General features: G+C 40.5%; 1 protein-coding gene across 4 annotated transcripts in view; it reads left to right on the forward strand.

Moving 5' to 3' along the window:
• Positions 1-18,660, forward strand: part of MYO5A (myosin VA) — a 197,513-nt gene that overhangs the window by 45,136 nt on the left and 133,717 nt on the right. The gene's annotated exons all lie outside the window — the stretch shown is intronic.

Genomic DNA, 18,660 nt, shown 5'->3' on the forward strand with positions numbered 1-18,660 from the left:
TGCCCTGTTTCTTTGCCCGAGCTGGGTGATGTTTGCCTCCATTGGGCTCCGGTGCCACCTTGTGTATACCTTCACTTACCATATCATAGTGCCTATATCTGTTTGTGCCCTTGAGGGGAGGGACGAAAAACCTTCTCATTTTTGTTTCTGCAGTTCTTAGAACAGTGTATGGTATAGAATATAGGTATAATAAACATTTGTGGAACCACATACAATCAGTCGTGGCATAATGTCAAATAGGAAATATTATAGCATCTCTAGGCAATCCATGGTTACATTAAGCGTTGTTTTTCATTGCTACAGACCATTTACCCAAGTCTCCAACAAGGATGACCCTAGCCTCTATTGCAACAACGTGTCAGTCATAAGTTACAGGAACACCACCTGATTTTTACTGTATAAGGGCTGACCAGGATTCTGGCAATGTGGAGAAGAAATGGGCTTGGATCTAGTGCTGTCCCAACTTCTGAAGTCAATCAGTGGACAAGGTTATAAAGACTTGACATAATCAGTATCTATACTGTGGTCCAGCCCACAATCAAATGCCAGGGCTCTCACAGACCCTCCAGTTCTCCAAGTGGATGGGTATAAGGGAAACTAAGCATAACCCCATCTGTCCATGCAGATGCTATATCCCAGGGCCTAGACCTATGCCTAGTATAAAATTGCTACTCAGGAAATACTTGCTGAATGAATGAAACATTTGGATAAGTGTATTTAGTTATATGTAAAGGAAACTATGGTTTGGCACTTCGTAGCTCTGTGGATTTTGATTGTGCTAGAGGCACAGCTAAGGGGAGATGATGCTAAGGAAAAAGTTTTCCTGTGGGCCTCCTTGTACCAGTCTCCAGTCTTTGTTCTGTCTGCTAGGGGAAATGTATGGGAAACTGAGCTGTGCAGTAATGAAGTGCAGTTTTCGTTGAGTCTTAATTTTGCTTTCCTTATGCCATTTGTGCAGCTGTACGATTTCTTACAGAGCTATTAGGTCTGACTCAGAGAGAGAGAGAGAGACAGAGACAGAGACAGAGAGAGACACTGAGAGACAGAGAAGCAGAGAGAGGCGGAGCCAGAGGAACCAAAGAGAATCTCAGAACTTGAGGCTCAGGGCATTCTGGGTCTGCTGCTGGGTCTGGTCTGAGCCAGCTTTGCTGTCTGGATGTATTGCCCTTGGAGCTTTAAGTTTGCTTATGAACGAGATGTTTGGACCAAATAATCTTTAACTTCTCTTCTAGTTCTAAAATTTCACACTTCCTTTGTGCTTTGAAATAGGTAGGGGTTTTCCTGAATTCTGCAAGTGTTTCCTGGGTGAGTTAAAAGCTGAATATAAATAGATCAAATTGTGGATGACGTAGTTGAGGTTCTTTTGAGTTTTAGCTTAAAGACTCTGCAGTTGTTGGACAATCAAGTTTCCATGGTGTTTAGTATTTGGTTCTTATTTCTTACTTCACACATGGAAAACAAGAGACATGTGATAAAAGATTAAAAGAACCCATTTCTTTTCCATAATCACTATCAATTCCTAGAATGAACTCTGATTTATATGGAGACAGGCCTCATTTATATAAAATGACAAATTTCGGGGGTACCTGGCTGGCTCAGTCAGAGAGCCTGTGACTCTTGATCTAAGGGTCATGAGTTTGAGCCCCATGTTGGGTGTAGAGATTACTTAAATTTATTTTTTAATTTTTTAAATAAAGATCTTATTTATTTATTTATTTGACAGAGAGAGAGAGACACAGCAAGAGAGGGAACACAAGCAGGGGGAGTGGGAGAGGGAGAAGCAGGCTTCCCGCCGAGCAGGGAGCCTGATGGGGGGCTCGATCCCAGGACCCTGGGATCATGACCTGAGCCGAAGGCAGACGCGTAACAACTGAGCCACCCAGGCACCCCGAGATTACTTAAATTTAAAAAATAAATAAATAAAATGACAAATTTCAACAAAGTACCTAACTTTTTTTTTTTTTTTTAAGATTTAAATATTTATTTGAGAGAGAGAGACTGAGAGAGAGAGCACATGAGAGGGGGGAGGGTCAGGAGGGTCAGAGGGAGAAGCAGACTCCCTGCCGAGCAGGGAGCCCAATGCAGGACTCGATCCAGGGACTCCAGGATCATGACCTGAGCCAAAGGCAGTCGCTTAACCAACTGAGCCACCCAGGCGCCCAAAGTACCTAACTTTTTGAAAAGACTATTTTTTTTGAAGATTTTTATTTATTTATTTGAGAGGGAGAGCGTGAGAGAGAGATCACGAGTGTGGTGGGGGGTAGAGGAAGAAGCAGACTCCCCAGTGAGCACGGAGCCTGATGGGGGACTTGATCCCAGGGCCCTGGGATTATGATCTGAGCCAAAGGTGGATGCTTAACGACTGAGTCACCCAGGCACCTGAAAAGACTTTATTTTTTTTAAGAGCAGTTTAGGGGGGCACCTGGGTGGCTCAGTCGTTAAGCGTCTGCCTTCAGCTCAGGTCATGATCCCAGGGTCCTGGGATCGAGCCCCACGTTGGCTCCCTGCTCAGCGGGAAGCCTGCTTCTCCCTCTCCCACTCGCCCTGCTTGTGTTCCCTCTCTCGCTGTGTCTCTCTCTCTATCAAAAAATAAATAAAATCTTAAAAAAGAAAAAGCAGTTTAGGGTTCACAGCAAAATTGAGGGATAGATACAGAGATTACTCATATACTCCCAGCCCCCACACACATATAGCCTCCCCCATTATCGACATCCCCCACCACAGTGCAATGGAAGTACCTACACTGACACATCATAATTATCCAAAGCCCATAGTTTATATTGCAGTTCCCTCTTGGTGGTGTACATTCTGTAGGTGTGGACAAATGTGTGTGACATGTAGCCATGGTCATATCACACAGTTTTTTCACTGCCCTAAAAGTCACCTGTGTTCTGCCTGTTCATGTCTTCCCCACTCCCACGTCAGCAATCACTGATATTTTTATTGTCTCTGTCCATACTTTTGCCTTTTCCAGGATGTTATATAGTTGGAATCATACAGTGTGTAATCTTTTCAGATTGCTCCATGTGTTTTCATGGTTTGATAGCTCATTTCTGTTTAGCACTGAATAATACTCCATCCTCTGGATGTACCACAGTTTATTTATTCATTCACCTACTGAAGGACATCTTGGTTGCTTCCAAGTTTTGGCAATTATGAATAAAGCTACCCTGAACATCTGTGTTTTTGTGTAGACCTAAGTTTTCAACTCCTTTTTGTAAATACCAAGGTTTGTGATTGCTGGATCATATGGTAAGAATATGTTTGGTTTTGTAAGAAACCACCAGATTGACTTCCAAAATGACTGTACGTTTTGCATTTCCACAAGCAATGAGTGAGAATTTCTGCTGCTTCTATTCCTTGACTATGTTCTGAATTTTGGCCATTCTAATAGGTATATAGTAATCTCTCTTTGATATATTAATTTACATTTTCCTGATGATATGTGATGTGGAGCATCTTTTCATATACTTATTTGCTATTTGTATATTTTCTTTGGTGAGGTGTCTTTTAAAATCTTCGGTCCATTTTTTATTTTTTATTTTTTTTTAAATATTTTATTTATTTATTCATGAGAGACACACAGAGAGAGAGGCAGAGGCAGAGGGAGAAGCAGACTCCTCAAGGAGCAGGGAGCCTGATGCGGGACTTGATCCCAGGACCCCGGGATTATGACCTGAGCCGAAGGCAGATGCCTAACCATCTGAGCCACCCAGGCGCCGTCTTCGGTCCATTTTTTAAATCACGTTGGTTGTTTCTTATTGTTGAGTTTTAAGAATTCTTTGTTTGTTGTGGATAATAATCCTTTATTAGATGTGTCTTTTGCAAATATTTTCTCCCAGTTCTACTTGTCTTCTTATTCTGTTGACATTGTCTTTCAGAAAGCAGAAGTTTTTAATTCTAATGAAGTCCAGCTTATCAATTATTTTTCATGGGTCATGCCTTTGGTATTGTATCTAAAAAGATATCACCATACCCAAAGTCATCTAGATTTTCTTCTGTGTTACCTTCCAAGAGTTTTATAGTTTTGTGCTTTACATTTTAGATCTGTGATCCAATTGAGTTTATTATTCTGGAGGTGTAAGGTCTGTGTCTGGATTCTGTTTTTTGGGGGGTTTTGTTTGTTTTTGTTTTTGTTTTTTTTGCATGTGGATGCCCAGTTATTCTAGTACCATTTATTGAAAAGACTATTTTGGCTCTATTGTATTACCACTGTCTTGTTCTTTGTCAAAGATCAGTTGAGTGTATTTATGTGGATCTATTTCTGGCTTCTCTGTTCTGTCCCATTTATCTATTTGTTTATTCTTTTACCAATATCACACTGTCTTGATAACTATAGCTTTATAGTAAGTCTTGAAGTCAGATAGTGTCAGTCCTCCAACTTTGTTCTTCAAGATTGTGTTGGCTGTCATGGGTCTTTTGCCTCTCCATATAAACTTTAGAATCAGTTTGTCGATATCCATAAAATAATTTGCTGGGCTTTTGATTGGAATTGCATTAAATCTGTAGATAAAGTTGGGAAGAACTGGCATCCTGACAATTTTGAGTCTTCCTAATCATGAACATGGAATACCTCTCTACCTATTTAGTTCTTCTTTGATTTTATTCACCATCTTGTGCATGTTTTGTTAGATTTATACCTCAGTATTTCATTTTGTTTTTTTTTTTAAGTAAATGGTTTTGCATTTATAATTTCAAATTCCACTTGTTCATTGCTGGTGGTAGCTTTTTATATAGTGTGCTTAATGTATTATCCATAATTATCCATACAGACATGCACATACCATTCATTCATATGCCAGGCTGTTCTGGATGATAGAGATGAAACAATACACAGAAATAGACGGGATGGAGCTTACTGGGAGGAGAGAGAAAAATGTCACGTCCTAACTGTGCCGAGCACCGGAAGGGGAGGTTCTCAGTGCTGTAAAGGCACACAGAGCAGTGGGAGCTGATCAATCAGGGACACTTTGCAGAAGAAGGCCAAGTTGAGGTTTGAAAGAAGCCTAGTTGTTAAGGAGGGGAGGGGAGGGGAGGAGAATTCCAAGCAGAGGGCACAGATTGTGAGAAGTCTTGTGGTGGAGAGCATCTTTAAAGAATTGAAACAGGCCCACGGAGCTGGACCACAAAAAAGCCAGGAGGGAGTGTGGGGGAGTGGAGGGCCGGGGCTACGCCTCTGTAGAGCAAGGCTGGGCAGGGCTGTGGGGACCAGGGTAGAGGAGACAGCGTGTGGTTAGAACAGTCTCTTTCAGAGACCTCTGCGTAAGCTTCACTTCCATCACAGGTGCGAACGGGTGGCTTTCTATCGCAGCTCTCTCCTGCAAAGAAAGTTTTATATCTCTTCAGGAGGGCGCACACAGGCTAATGGGGAAAAGCAGAGCCACACTGGGATAGAGTCCAGGGCAGGCTTAGGCCTGCAGTCCAGCTCTGGTCTCCCTTCCCCAGAGAGGTCTCCACAAAGGCTGTCACTCATTCATGACTGGGCAAAAAGATCAATGCTCCGATGCCGTAGACTTTCAGCATTGTTCACAAAGAGTGTAAACCCTAAATGCACGTCGGTGACTGTCAGGCTGCTCTATTATATGGATATGTGAATATATATTGGACAAATAGAATCACAAAATGATGCTGTTTCACAACTTGCCTTTTTTCAATTAACAGAATCTTTCCATGTCAGTACATATAGACCTACTTTATTCTTTTTTAGTATTGCCATTGTAAAGGTGTACCTTAATCTGTTAATTATATATTACTATAGTTTTATTAATCTTTTTATTAATATAGGTGTATGCTAACCTTTGTGTCATTTCTAAATTTTCACTTTTACAAACAATGCTGCAGAACAACTTTGGAAAGAATTATTTGTATTTTTTAGAATCTCATGGGAAAAATTCTAGATACAGATTTTCTGAGTCATGGATATGCATATTTTTTAAACTTTTGGTTTTATCGAAAAAGTAGCACTTATAAAAGTAAAACAGAGAAATACACAAAGTACAAGATCAAAAGTCTGCCTTCCTCCTAGTTTGGTATGCATCCCTGAAATATATGTTTCATACTGTAAAAGAAATTATCAAATTTTTGTCTAAAAACGTTGTGCCTATTTATCTTATCACCAATATATGAAAACACCTGATTGTCTACTTTCTTCCCAACTCATATTATTATCAACCCTTTCAGTCTTTTCAAATTCAATACACGAAATTTTAAATTGTGTTTTAAATTTGTATTTTTTTAAAGTATTAATGAGATTAGACATCTTATGTTTAATTTTTTAGTGGTGCTTTGGTGATTTACCTATTTTTTTCTTTTGCCTGTTTTGCTACTGGGTTGTTTATCTTTTTCTTATTTAATTTGTAGGAGTTCTTTATACATTAAGGGAATTAGTTTGTTACAGATTTTATTTTATTTTTTTGGCCAGTTTGTATTTTGACTTTGTTTATGATGTATTTTGCCACCCAGAAGTTTTTAAATTTTCTGTAAACATCTTTTGGGCTAGCCTTTCTTCCAAATACAGGGCCTAGGTCACCTTTTATAGCTGCTTTTTCCAGCTAAAAGTCAGCTAAAAGGATACTTTAAAAAAAAAAGGGAGGGGCTGATGGGATAAGGAGGCAGCCTGGAGCCCCGGAGTAAACACTTCCGTTCGGAAGCAGGCCAACAGTGTTCTTTTCCTTAGGTGACTCAACCAGCCTGCAATGTGTCCTGCTCATTTGCCCTCTCAGGGTTGGTACCCTACAGTGTCCACCCACCCCCTTTCTCCTACCCTCTCCCCGCTCCTTACTCCCAAGGCTCTTATTTCCAGGGCAAGAATCTCCCCTGTAGCTCCCATCATTCATGAGGCAATACCAGCTGAACTGCGCTCCCAGCCCCTGCTCTTAGGGAAAATTGACTCCCAGTCCCTCCAATGCAACCCCATGGTCTAATATGAATGACATTTTGGAGCAGTTATGTGTATATTAGATAAATCCTGTCTACAGACAAAATGTGAATGATAGTAGTATATGCATAATTGGGGGAGGGGAGAAGAACTAATCACAAGCAGAAGTTGTACAAGATGTGCTTTTGATTATGTTTAAAGAACTGCTGATTAGAACTAGACTATTAGAAACATGCGGTAGGGGGGTGCCTGGGTGGCTCAGTCGTTAAGCATCTGCCTTCAGCTCAGGTCATGATCCCAGGGTCCTGGGATCGAGCCCTGCATCGGGCTCCCTGCTCAGCGGGAAGCCTGCTTCTCCCTCTCCCACTCCCCCTGCTTGTGCTCTCTCTCTCTCTCTCTCTCTCTCACTGTGTCTCCCTCTGTCAAATAAATAAATAAAATCTTAAAAAAAAAACCCAACATGCGGTAGGGGCAGTGACAACACAACATAATGGTCTTTAAACTTTATCTCATTTATCTGTGTAACAACTCTCTGATGTACATATTATTTTTATTGAAGTATAGTTGAAACACAGTATTACATTATTGGTTTCAGGTGTACAACATGGTGATTCTACAAGTCTACACGTTATGCCTGCTCACCACAACTGTAGCTACCATCTGTCACTATACAGCACAATTACAGTACCATTGACTGTTGACATATATATTATTAATAACCAGTTTCATAATAAGGATCCTGAGAAAGGAAGTTGGATAATTTTCTCAAGGTCACACTGTTGGAAAGTGTTAGAACCACTGGGTCTGTTGACTCCAGAGCCCATGCTCTTAATCTTGACTCTGGATTCTACACTGTCTAATTGCTTTGCTTTGTAAGTGAGAAAATTGAAATTCAAAGAGATTAAAATAAGTTAGAATGAGTAGGATGATGTGAGGCACTGTTCAAAAAAAGATTGGACCTTTCAATCTGGAAGGATAAAGAATGAACTTTTTATCTGGTGGAATCTCAGAAAGCTATGAAGCACATGAAGAGGGCAACATGGTCTTATTACATAGATAACTCAGAGGCATCTTTTGAAGCTCAAAGAAGTAGTTATAAGTCAAATAAAGAGAAGTACTTTTACACAGTGGGCAGTAATAGAAGAAGCCGATTATCTGAGATATAGATGGAAAATAAAGTAAATTTAGAGTAGCTTTTATGAAGGCTGTGCAGTGAGTTAGCTGCACAGAATACTGGAAAAAAATTAGAAAGGGAAAATTAACTCTGTATGATAATAAAAATGAAAGCAATTTTAGGTGTGATGATTTTGCAATATTTAAAAATTTTAGTTTTTTATGTATTAAACTCACGGATTTTTTTTTTTTTTTTTTTTTAATGAGAAGCCTTGGTTATAGAGGGGGAGAAGGAAATAATATCCTTCCTCACTCATCACAGACAGAATGAAATTCTTATTTCCAGGGAGATTCATGTTGGTCTTCTAGAAGGGTGTGGTCAAGTCAGTGCTGGGACACCAGCTTGACATCTGAGGAGAAGGCTGAGGGACAAGTTCTTTTGGAACCTCGCCTTGCTTGTGCTGCATTTGTCTTTCAAGATATTCTCTCAGCATATACAGTTGAAGTAACTTTTGCTCAAAAACAAATGTCCTTTATTTCATGAACTGTGAGAGTTTTCTACCTAAAATTGAGTGACAGTTGATTTTGATCTTTTTGTTACTCCTTTTGTCCTATCAGTTCCTCTCCGTCCTATTGAGAACCCACAACCAGTCAGTTGAGATGATTTTCTTTAATAATTCAGTCATACCATTTTGCACCTTAGGGCTGTCACACTTGAGGGAAAAGAGTATACTATTGGTCTTTCCAGAAATTTGGGAATTGTTGAGTCAGTGCTTCATAACCTCAGTATCTAAATATTTGTGCTTCTTGGTTCTCTAGTCCTTGTCTCCCCATGCTGAAGGTTCAAGCATGGCCAGCAGCTCCTTGGGTCCAGCATCACTTCTGCAGCTCTCCTCTTCTTCCAGGGTAACTCTGGGGCCACCTGTCTCGTTGGCACTTAGCATCCTTTTAGTTGTGCTTCCTATATATCAAATGAACACTGCAGCTTTATAGCCTAACCTGTTGTATTTGCATTTAAAAATATTAATGCTACAAAGTGGAAATTGTAGGTTTTGTTTGAACATTTTTATGGGGATTCTGTTGATCAAAAGTCTTACTCAAGCTACAGGCCAGAGGGATAGGTAGCACATAAGATATAAATGTGCAAGTTCTGTCCTTCATTTTTAAAGTAACCTCTTATAGGGCAACCCTCTCAGGTCCCCTCCCTCTTTGGGAGCTTTGTACTCTATCATTCAATAAACTTAACTGTTGCTCAGTAAACTTTGCTTCGGGGTGCCTGGGTGGCTCAGTCAGTTAAGCGTCTGCCTTTGGCTCAGGTCATGATCCCAGGTCCTGGGATCGAGCCCCGCATCGGGCTCCCTGCTCAGCGGGGAGCCTGCTTCTCCCTCTCCCTCTGCCTGCCTCTCTGCCTACTTGTTCTCTCTCTCTCTGTTAAATAAATAAATAAAATCTTTAAAAAAATATATAGTAACCTCTAATTGAGAAATGCTGTTTTGTTTGGGCAAACCAGCTTGTATTTTGAAGAGTGGATGACTGGGTTACCTTGGTACACTCATGCTTATAGTTTGGAACTAATTAAATTATTTTCAAATCTCTTCTCTGTCTTCTGTCTTGACTGGTTTTCTGTATAACATTCCTTCACATTTCAAATCTGTGGAAGCTCTGTGGCTCCTAAAGACTCATCTCTTCATTTATTTATTCACTCAACAGACATCTGTTGAGCATCTATCTGCTAACAACTGGGCCAGGTATGGAGGTGATGCCAGTGGATAAATCACAGATCTTGTCCTCAAGGAGGTCACAATCTAGTTAAAGAGATGGGCATGTGAAAAGATAATAATAATGGAATATGGCAAGTGCATAGATAGAGAGAAAAACAAGTTATTGTTGTCGGTCCAAGCAGGAGCCCCTGCCTTAACATGGTGGTCAAGGAAGGCTTCTTGGAGGTTATAACACTGAAACTGAGTTTTCAAAATGGGTTGTTGTATTTTTAAAGTTCTGCCTTATTCAAGAAAGGCTATAAAAGTTTCTTTTTGACAAAGGTTTAGTAATTAGAAGAAAAGGGAAAAATGCAGAGACATTAAAAAAAAGTCAGAGGTATGGGTGAGAACAATGTATATAATAATGATCTAATGTATTTACTCAATTTTGACATGCACATTGTTTTTTTACATTAGGAATGCATCTTATCATTGGTGGGGTCTTAAATTTGATGAAATAGAACCTTCATTTATTCAATAGATAGTTGTTGGGCATCTATTACAGATTAGACACTATATTTAGCCTTGGGTTCCAGTTTTGAGCAAAATAACACAGTCCCTGTCCTCATAGTCTTTATAGTGAAGAAGTACAGGATTATATGAGAAAGCATAGCAGAGGGGCTCTATTTAGATAGAAAGGTCAGGGAGGGTCTTCCCAAGTAACAGATATTCAAGCTGAGATGTGAAAGATAAGAATCAGTCATACAACCAGTTAGGCTAAGGGTTCCAAGCCAAGAGAAAGCATGAAGGAAGGTCTTGAGGCTTGAGGTCTCATTGATTGTTCAAGTAGTTGAAGAAAAACCAGTGCACATGGTCCTTGGTGGAGTGGAGAGAGGGGCTAAGCAGTGCAGTAGTGGGGACTCTCCTGAGATGAGGGTGGTTTTCCAAAAATTACAGCTGCTCAGTTATGCAAAACCCTAAAGGGTTATATGAATGCTTTATCCTGAGTTATTAAGGATTTTAAGCAAGGGTGAGATATCAGCAGATTTTTCCATTTCAAAACGACCACTCTGGCTGTTGAATTGGGAATTCGGGAGAGAGCTTGATAGAGAGCTATGTCCAGCATCAAGGTAAGAAATGATGGTGCTAGGACTTGGGTGTTGGCAGTGGAGGTGAAGAGAGATGGGATGAAGTTAGCTGTATGTTAGAGGTAAGACTTAATGATGGATTTGATATAAGAGTGTAGGAGAGTATGAGTTTTCTCCCAAGAGCAGCTAACGAGCTGGGTGGAGATGCCTGTCTGTTACTGAAATGAGATTCTGCAGGAAGGACAGAGGTGAAGGCATGTGGAAACAAAGACATCTATTTCAGGCTTGTTAAATTTAAGATGCCTATGAGACATCCAAATAGAAATCTTAGATAGTTATATGGGTCTGTGGATCTGGAGTTCAACGGAAAGATCTGGACTAGAGATAGAAATTTGGGAAAAAATTGGTATTTAAACTCATGAGGATGGGTGGAATACAGTGTAAATATAAAACTAACAGTGGTGATTTCTAATAATAATATTAATATTAATGAAGATACCTGCTACTTATTTACTGCCTTCTATGTGCTAAGCACTGTCCTGAATACATATATTAACAGATTTAATCCTTATGATACTTTCATTTAGTAGGCATTATTATTACTCTCACTGTCGATGAGGCACAAGAAAGCCTCAGAGCTAGTAAACAACAGAACCCAGTCAGGTCCTAAAGCCTGAACCCTTAATACTATATTAGAAGAGAGAACAGACCCAGCTCAGGGATCTGGGCAATTCCAACATTTAGAGGTAGGACGGAGAAGGTGGATCTGGCACAAGAAACTGAAAAGGAGTGGTAGAGAGTGATTTGAGGGAACCATGAGGATGGGATGTCTCACAAATCAGGCAAAAAATGTTCCAGGTAGGCACCAAGGTCAGTGTCAAAAGGTGCTGAAAGGTGGGCACTTAAAGGACACATAGGCATTAAATGGGTGATGAGGATGGGGGAGGGGTTTCCCAGACTTGGGGATAATGGGAGTAAAAGAGGTAGATATGGAAGAGCCACATGGGGTTTGCAGTTGTTAGAGGGTGAAGGACAAGCCAGGAACAGTGAGAGATGAAGCTGGAGAAGTTGGCAGGGGCCAGATCATGAAAGACCTGTAATGTGTCCCACCTTAGCACCAGACCATGATCTTAGCCAGAAGTGTCTGTCCCCACAGCTAGGAGCAAAACAAAGGGAGGTGTGTGTTCTAAGTGGGAGGGAACTACATGCTTGTGTCTGCTTGTCTGTATTGACTCCTATAGTGTAGATGTTGCCTGATTCCTTCAAAACTTACCATGTTGAGACCTTTTATTTGAGATTTAAAAATTACCCACGACTTCTTCCAGCACCAAATCATTTATCAGAATGATAGATATTCTGTGTAGGAGATATTCTGTATATTAACATGACCCTGTATCCAGTTCTCTAAATTGGGAGCAAGTGTTAAAAATGGTAGGAAGGTGTGAGTTTTACTTACTTGGGCAACTTTGGTCACAATCAGGAGAAAGCGATTTATTTGGATTACGTTTATTTGGATTATTTATTTGGTCTTATTCTTCCTTATACATCCTAAGCATCTTGAAGTCCAGGGTCATCCTGGGTTTGAATCCTGTCTCTCTTCTGTCATTTATTAGCTGAGTGACTTTGGGGCCAGTTATTTAACCTCTCTCAGGCTGTTTGTTGAATGAGGAACTTCTTTAATAATAATGATTATAAAGAATATTGCAAGAACTAAGTAAAAGGAAAGTGAAACAAAGCCTAGCGAAACGAAGGCCTTGTGATGAAGATGATCAATATGGTTCCTTTCTTTGTTGGTGATTATGTTTTACCTTTGATTATTTTACTTATTTTTAAAATTTTGTAATTTATCCTCAAGTACTACTAGCTAATTATAGATGGAAGTAGTAATTTTTCTTGATGTCCATATTAAGATTGTGCTTGTAAAGGGAGACCTAGTTCCAAAAATAGTCTGTACAGAAATGTTAAAGAACTGCAGTGTCTAAAAATATTCATTCCAAAGCTCTGCCATCTCATATAAAATTCTAGAGAAATAAGATTATTTAACTTTTGCTCTTGATGGTAACAAAACATATCCAATAATTTGAAGAGGTCTTATTTTCTTCAAAAGTTTAAAATAATTTCAATGCCTACTAGCAGCTGACAAATTCGATTTACTTTTAAGTCATGCACATTTCGGGGGTGCCTGGGTGACTCAGTCAGATAAGCGTCTGCCTTCGGCTCAGGTCATGATCCCAGGGTCCTGGGATCGAGTCCTGAGTTGGGCTGTCTGCTCAGTGGGGAACCTGCTTCTGTCTCTCTCCTCCCTACTCGTGCTCTCTCTCCCTATCTCTGTCGCTATCTCTCTCTCAAATAAATAAATAAATAAATAAAATCTTTAAAAAAGTAAAAAATAAACTATGCACATTTCATAGTACATGTAGGGTAACTTCAAGAGTAACAAAAAAAATAAAAATAATAAATCTTAAATCAACCCTATCATTTTGTTCATTTATAGAAGTAAGCGAGTCTGGAATCATTCACCTATTAAAATTTTGGTCTTTTAGGGTGCCTGGGTGGCTCAGTTGGTTAAGCGACTGCCTTCGGCTCAGGTCATGATCCTGGAGTCCCTGGATCGAGTCCCGCATCGGGCTCCATGCTCAGCAGGGAGTCTGCTTCTCCCTCTGACCCTAACCCCTCTCATGTGCTCTTTCTCATTCTCTCTCTCTCAAATAAATAAATAAAATCTTTAAAAAAAAATTTTTTTTTGGTCTTTTAGCATCCTTAGATGCTAAAAAAATGCTAAAAAGAGTTTTTGCTATTATTTTCCTAAACTCATTTTTGGCAGAGCCTCATTCTATGGTCAGAGCCAATTGGAATACTGCAGAATGGGTGCCAGGCTGATGGCTGTGACTTTGACACATTATCTTAGATGAGACATTAAGTCTCATCTGATGACATGGACCAGTTTAATAGCTGTTCCCAGTATGATACCAAGAGGAACAGTTTTGGATTGGGGAGGGGAGTTTCTTATTAATAAGATCTACTGTTTTAGCAAGGGAGAAGCATGGTAAAGTGGAAAGAATGTTTGGCTTTTAGAATAGACAAAGATTTGAACCCTACCTCGACACAGAGAAAGTGCTCAATAAATGTTAGCTCTCATTCCTCACGATCTTTGACGAGTCCCACAAAGTCGGGGTGGTGTTTGTCATCTTACTCATCAGCAGCTGCGTCCTATAAGGGCTGCAGCTAGGGCACAGGGCACTTCTGCTCTTCACTTCCACCCCTACGCAGAATGCACCATGTGTTCACCTGCAGCCCACCTTTGCTCTTTCCTCCCATTTTAGTGTGACCCCTTATCCTATCCTAATGCTCTGGCTTACCTTTCTTCCTATCTGTTCCCCCACTTTGCTGCTCCAGCGGATGGCTCGTGGAAGTCACATTACTTCTTCGCTTTCTGAGTGAGGAATCTGTGGTAGGGCTGGGAGTGGGGCTGTCTGTTCTAGAAGTGAGGAGTAGCTTCCACTTTAAACATATGAATTATGGGGATGCCTGGGTGGCTCAGTCGGTTAAGCGTCTGCCTTCAGCTCAGATCGTGATCTCAGGGTCCTGGGATTGAGCCCTGCATCGGGCTCTCTGCTCAGCGGGGAGCCTGCTTCTCCCTCTCCCTCTGTTCCTCCCCCTGCTTGTGCTCTCTCTCTCGCTCTCTCTGACAGACAAATAAATAAAATCTTAAAAAAATATGAATTATGAAGGGCTGGAGACATGGGTTTGTGTTGTGGGGGAGAGGAAAGAATATTTCATTACTTCTCTACTCCCTACATGTCTGTCTCTTTCCTTCTTTCAAACCATGATTTCCTGTGTAACTCAGCCATCTAACGTTGCTTGCATCTTTCTCTATTTCTGGAAATTATAGACCCTTCCAGAAGATTCTGAGAGCCTCTTGCCACTACTTCTTTTAGCCTACCCTCTTAGAGTATAACGTCTGAGGCCAAGAACATTCACATAACAAAGGTTCATTCACAAATTATTATAGGCAAGCCCTGTGTTAAGTGCTGAAGAGACAAGGATAAAGAAGATAGACCCCATGAGGGTAGGGATATTAGGCACGCAAAGTTTTCATTTAGTGGGATGAGAATTCTAGTGAAGATTGTATGAGGTAATGGGGACATTGAGAATGGAGTGCCAAATGATGAGGAAAGGCTTCTAAGAGGAGGTGGTACTTCAACACAGATATGAGGGATAAATAGGAGTCTGCTGGCTGAAAAAGGGAGGGATTGTGTTCCAGATGTATACATATATTTCCTCCATCTGGAACACAATCTATATACATATACATATATACATATATAATATACATGTGTGTGTGCATGCATGTGTATATATATGTATACATATGTATATACGTGCATTATGTGCTTTAGGGTAGTAGTTTCTGATTTTTTTTTTATACCAAAACATGTTGTAAGGGTTATATGAATTACTTAGTAACTATATAGAGTATCAGGATTCAGAGGAGGGGTTGTTGATAATTCAGGATTTTTCTCCTGCTTCAGTTCATATCCTAGGACACTTATTTATGATAACTTTGTTTGAATTGTCACATAAAGCATTCATCTTTGCAAACATTCAGGAACCAAGGCAGATTCTATGTTGCCGAGCTGCTTATGATTTAATAGGGGAGCTAGGAAAGATGTGCACGTGTGCTGTATGAAAAGTGAGTAATATATGTGGGAGTTTGGGGGGAGGGGAGAGAATCACATGGGTCAGATTTTTTTGGGATTCAGGGATTGGTCATTTACTCAGTGCTGTCAGTCTTATTCCCAAAGTGACGGAGGCTTCAGGAAAACAGCTCTTGGTGCCCACACCCGGGAGTTCCTTGACTGACAAAGCACAAGTTAGCGAAATTTCTAGAGAGTCATCTGCATTAATCAAAAACCTCTTGAGTGCTGTCCTCGTGAGAGGATACAAAAAGAAAGATGACTGGTGCCTCCTTACGTGTACGGGGATGGGTGTAATCCCTAAGAAGGTCGGAGGGCCATGCTAGGCCGAGCCAGCACTGTTTGCCCCCCTCTCTGGAAGTCCTAGTGCAAGCATGTCCCCAAAACCCACCTTTCCGGTGCTCTTCCATTAGACTGTCAGTATTAACTCATCATTGCCAGGCAGGCCTTATTTATTTTCCTTGTAAGCTGTTATGCAACTTAAGTCTGTGCTAGCATTATTTACTCAGATTTTGCCTGTTACCGTAACATTTAGCCTGTCTCCATTTTGTCCTTACTCTCCTTTCTAATCAGGCGTTCCTTTGAATTGTCATAAATCTTCTTTGATGTGTTTACATTTTAATGTTATCTATTTTAAGCCTCTTTATCTTTCATTCATCTCCTACAGTTTGTTGGCTTTAGTCACAGTACCTCAGATTCCAAATCCTTGCTTCCCTTCTCCTGCCATTCCTACGGCAGTGTTTACTCTGCCTACCACTTCACAGATCTCTCTTCTCTTAGTCTCCAGCTCCTACCCCATCTCAACTGTGCTTTGTGGCCTCAGGAAAAATCCTGAGGCAGGCCTGTGAAGTTTGCCGTTGCCGCCTCTCGTCCCAGTTCTGCCACCTTTTTTCCGTACCTTGTCCTACCTCTGTCTTAAATTACATCATCACAGATGTGCTGCTCACCAGCTGTGGGTGAGGGAGTTGGCCAGCCTTCGACGGGATTCCAAGAAAGGAGTATACCCTCTGGTGTGGGAGGTACATAGATCCGTAAATAACTAGAATAAGGTCTGAGGTATCATAAATGAGATATTCGAGAGACAAAATTAGAGTAGTGTGAGTAGGAGAAAGGAATGAGGAGCACTGCAGAAAAGCCTCAACCTCCACTAGCTAATTATGACACAGCAGAGTTGCATGACATTGGACCCTCCCTTGTCTTGCTGGGAGCTGTGTCCAGTCTGATCCACTTTGGCTGGGTTATCTTTTGCTAACTGCTTCTGTTTTCCCAGGAAATCCTGAGCAGACTTAGTGGGTATGTGTGTCCACCCCTGTGTCTGATTCCTGCCTGTCTCTTGCTGCTGTCTTCCATTTCCAGGCTCCTCATATGATCTCGGGGCCTTGTCCTCCCACTGCAGTCTTCCTGCAGTCTCGCCACTGCATGTGGCTGGACAAGTTCAGTCCTATTTCTCAGGGCTGCTATATGTATTCTCATTGGGGGCCTAGGGCAGAAGGAGAAAGTAGGGTTGGAGGTGACAGAGGCAATAGGAAGGGGCACTGTCAGGTTGGAATTTCTCTCGGTTTCAGCAACTAAGGTGTATATATATATGTACACTTCCCAGACTGACCCAGTTCTGGTATAGTTGTTTTTGCAGAGTCACCAATCTCACCGGTTAAGATGGAAAAGAACCATAAAAAGACAATGGTAATAATAGGCTGAGTTCTGACCTATTTCTCCTTGGATACTTTCCCAAGAGATAGAGATAGGATAATGGGGAATTTGGTTATCAGGATGATGTTTGGCATTTAAATACCTTGCCTGTGGTAAGAGTAAGGGCCGTAGCCTCCCTGTACTATCTGTAAGTGTTGTTAACTCCTAGCTCTTGGAACTCTAGCCTTTGAAAAAGTATGCACTCAAGTGTTTCCAAAACACTTGTGGAAATCTGAACTGGAACTTGCTCTTGACAAATCACAGGAAGATGCATCTTTCTCGATTTAGTTGAAAATCTCCTATTTAGAGCAGGTCAGTTATGCTCCTACAAACTCACTTAGACCCATTTCGCTTTTTTGTGCTTTCATCAGTCAGGGTAGTAGGTCATTTCATGACTCTGAATCTCGCATATTACATATCTCTTCTGGAACCAGTAAATCCTTCCAGGGAAAGTCGTAGAAATACTGGCTTTCTAAAGTGAGCTTCAGAGTGGGAGCAGTTGGTACACAGAAATGTTTATTGAATGAGTAACATTTTAGTAACCTCCAGGAAATTTAGTAACAGCTATTACTCAGTTTATGGACTGTGTAACTGGGAAGAAAGTTGTAAAACAAATTGCAGTAACATATTTACAAATAACATTAGCAATCATTTCTTATGGAATACACACTTGGTAACAATCTCAACCTGTACTTACATATTGGTTTATGCTTTTCACAAGGTTTCTATGTATGAAAGCCCTTGAGATGATCTAAATGAGTACTGCTGTCATCCCCATTTTACAGATGCCTGAAATAAAGGCTAAGATGCCAGTATGGTAGTAGCTGGGATTAGAACTCATAACCTAGTTTAGTACTCTTTCTTTTGCACACTGTTCAGACAAAAAGTTTTCACGAATCTGTAATAATAAGAGAAAAGTAAAGCAATGGCAAGTTTTTTTTTTTTACCATACTACTTTTTTTCAATTTAAGATGCCCTTTATTCTGAGATTCTTTCATTAAATACTAAGTGCCCAGCTATGAACCAGCTATGTACACAGGCACTTGATACAGTGTTGAACAAGGCAGACAGGGAGCTTGTTTTAATGGAGGAGGAGAAATAATAAATAAGTAAACAAGTGATCATTTAACAGTAAGTAAGTGCAGGTAGCAATAAGAGCTTGAAGAAAATAAAGTAGAGAAAGGCTGGTGGTGGTGGTATGTTTCTATGTGATATATTCCTGAAAATGAACATCAAGTTTTAATGTACATAAAGAGAGATTCCTTCCTGAGGAATCCTAGCAATCATAAAATTTCTTCAGGGTGGTGTTTGGAGGACTCATTCATGTTAATATGTATTTTTCTTTTTCTTCAGAATTGACCTAAAGTCCAAAATTGGCTTAAGTCCAGAGAGTGTCTGGTTGAGGCTAAAGATTTGCTTCTTCAGGAACCCTGATGATTGATTACCAGACATTTCATGATATTGAGGCTATGAGAGCCAAACTTATTGTTGGTCAG

This window comes from Mirounga angustirostris, unplaced genomic scaffold (genome assembly GCF_029215605.1).
Source record: "Mirounga angustirostris isolate CCGP_5_RB_7025 unplaced genomic scaffold, mMirAng1.0.hap1 SCAF_9, whole genome shotgun sequence".
NCBI classification, from domain to species: Eukaryota; Metazoa; Chordata; class Mammalia; order Carnivora; family Phocidae; genus Mirounga; species Mirounga angustirostris.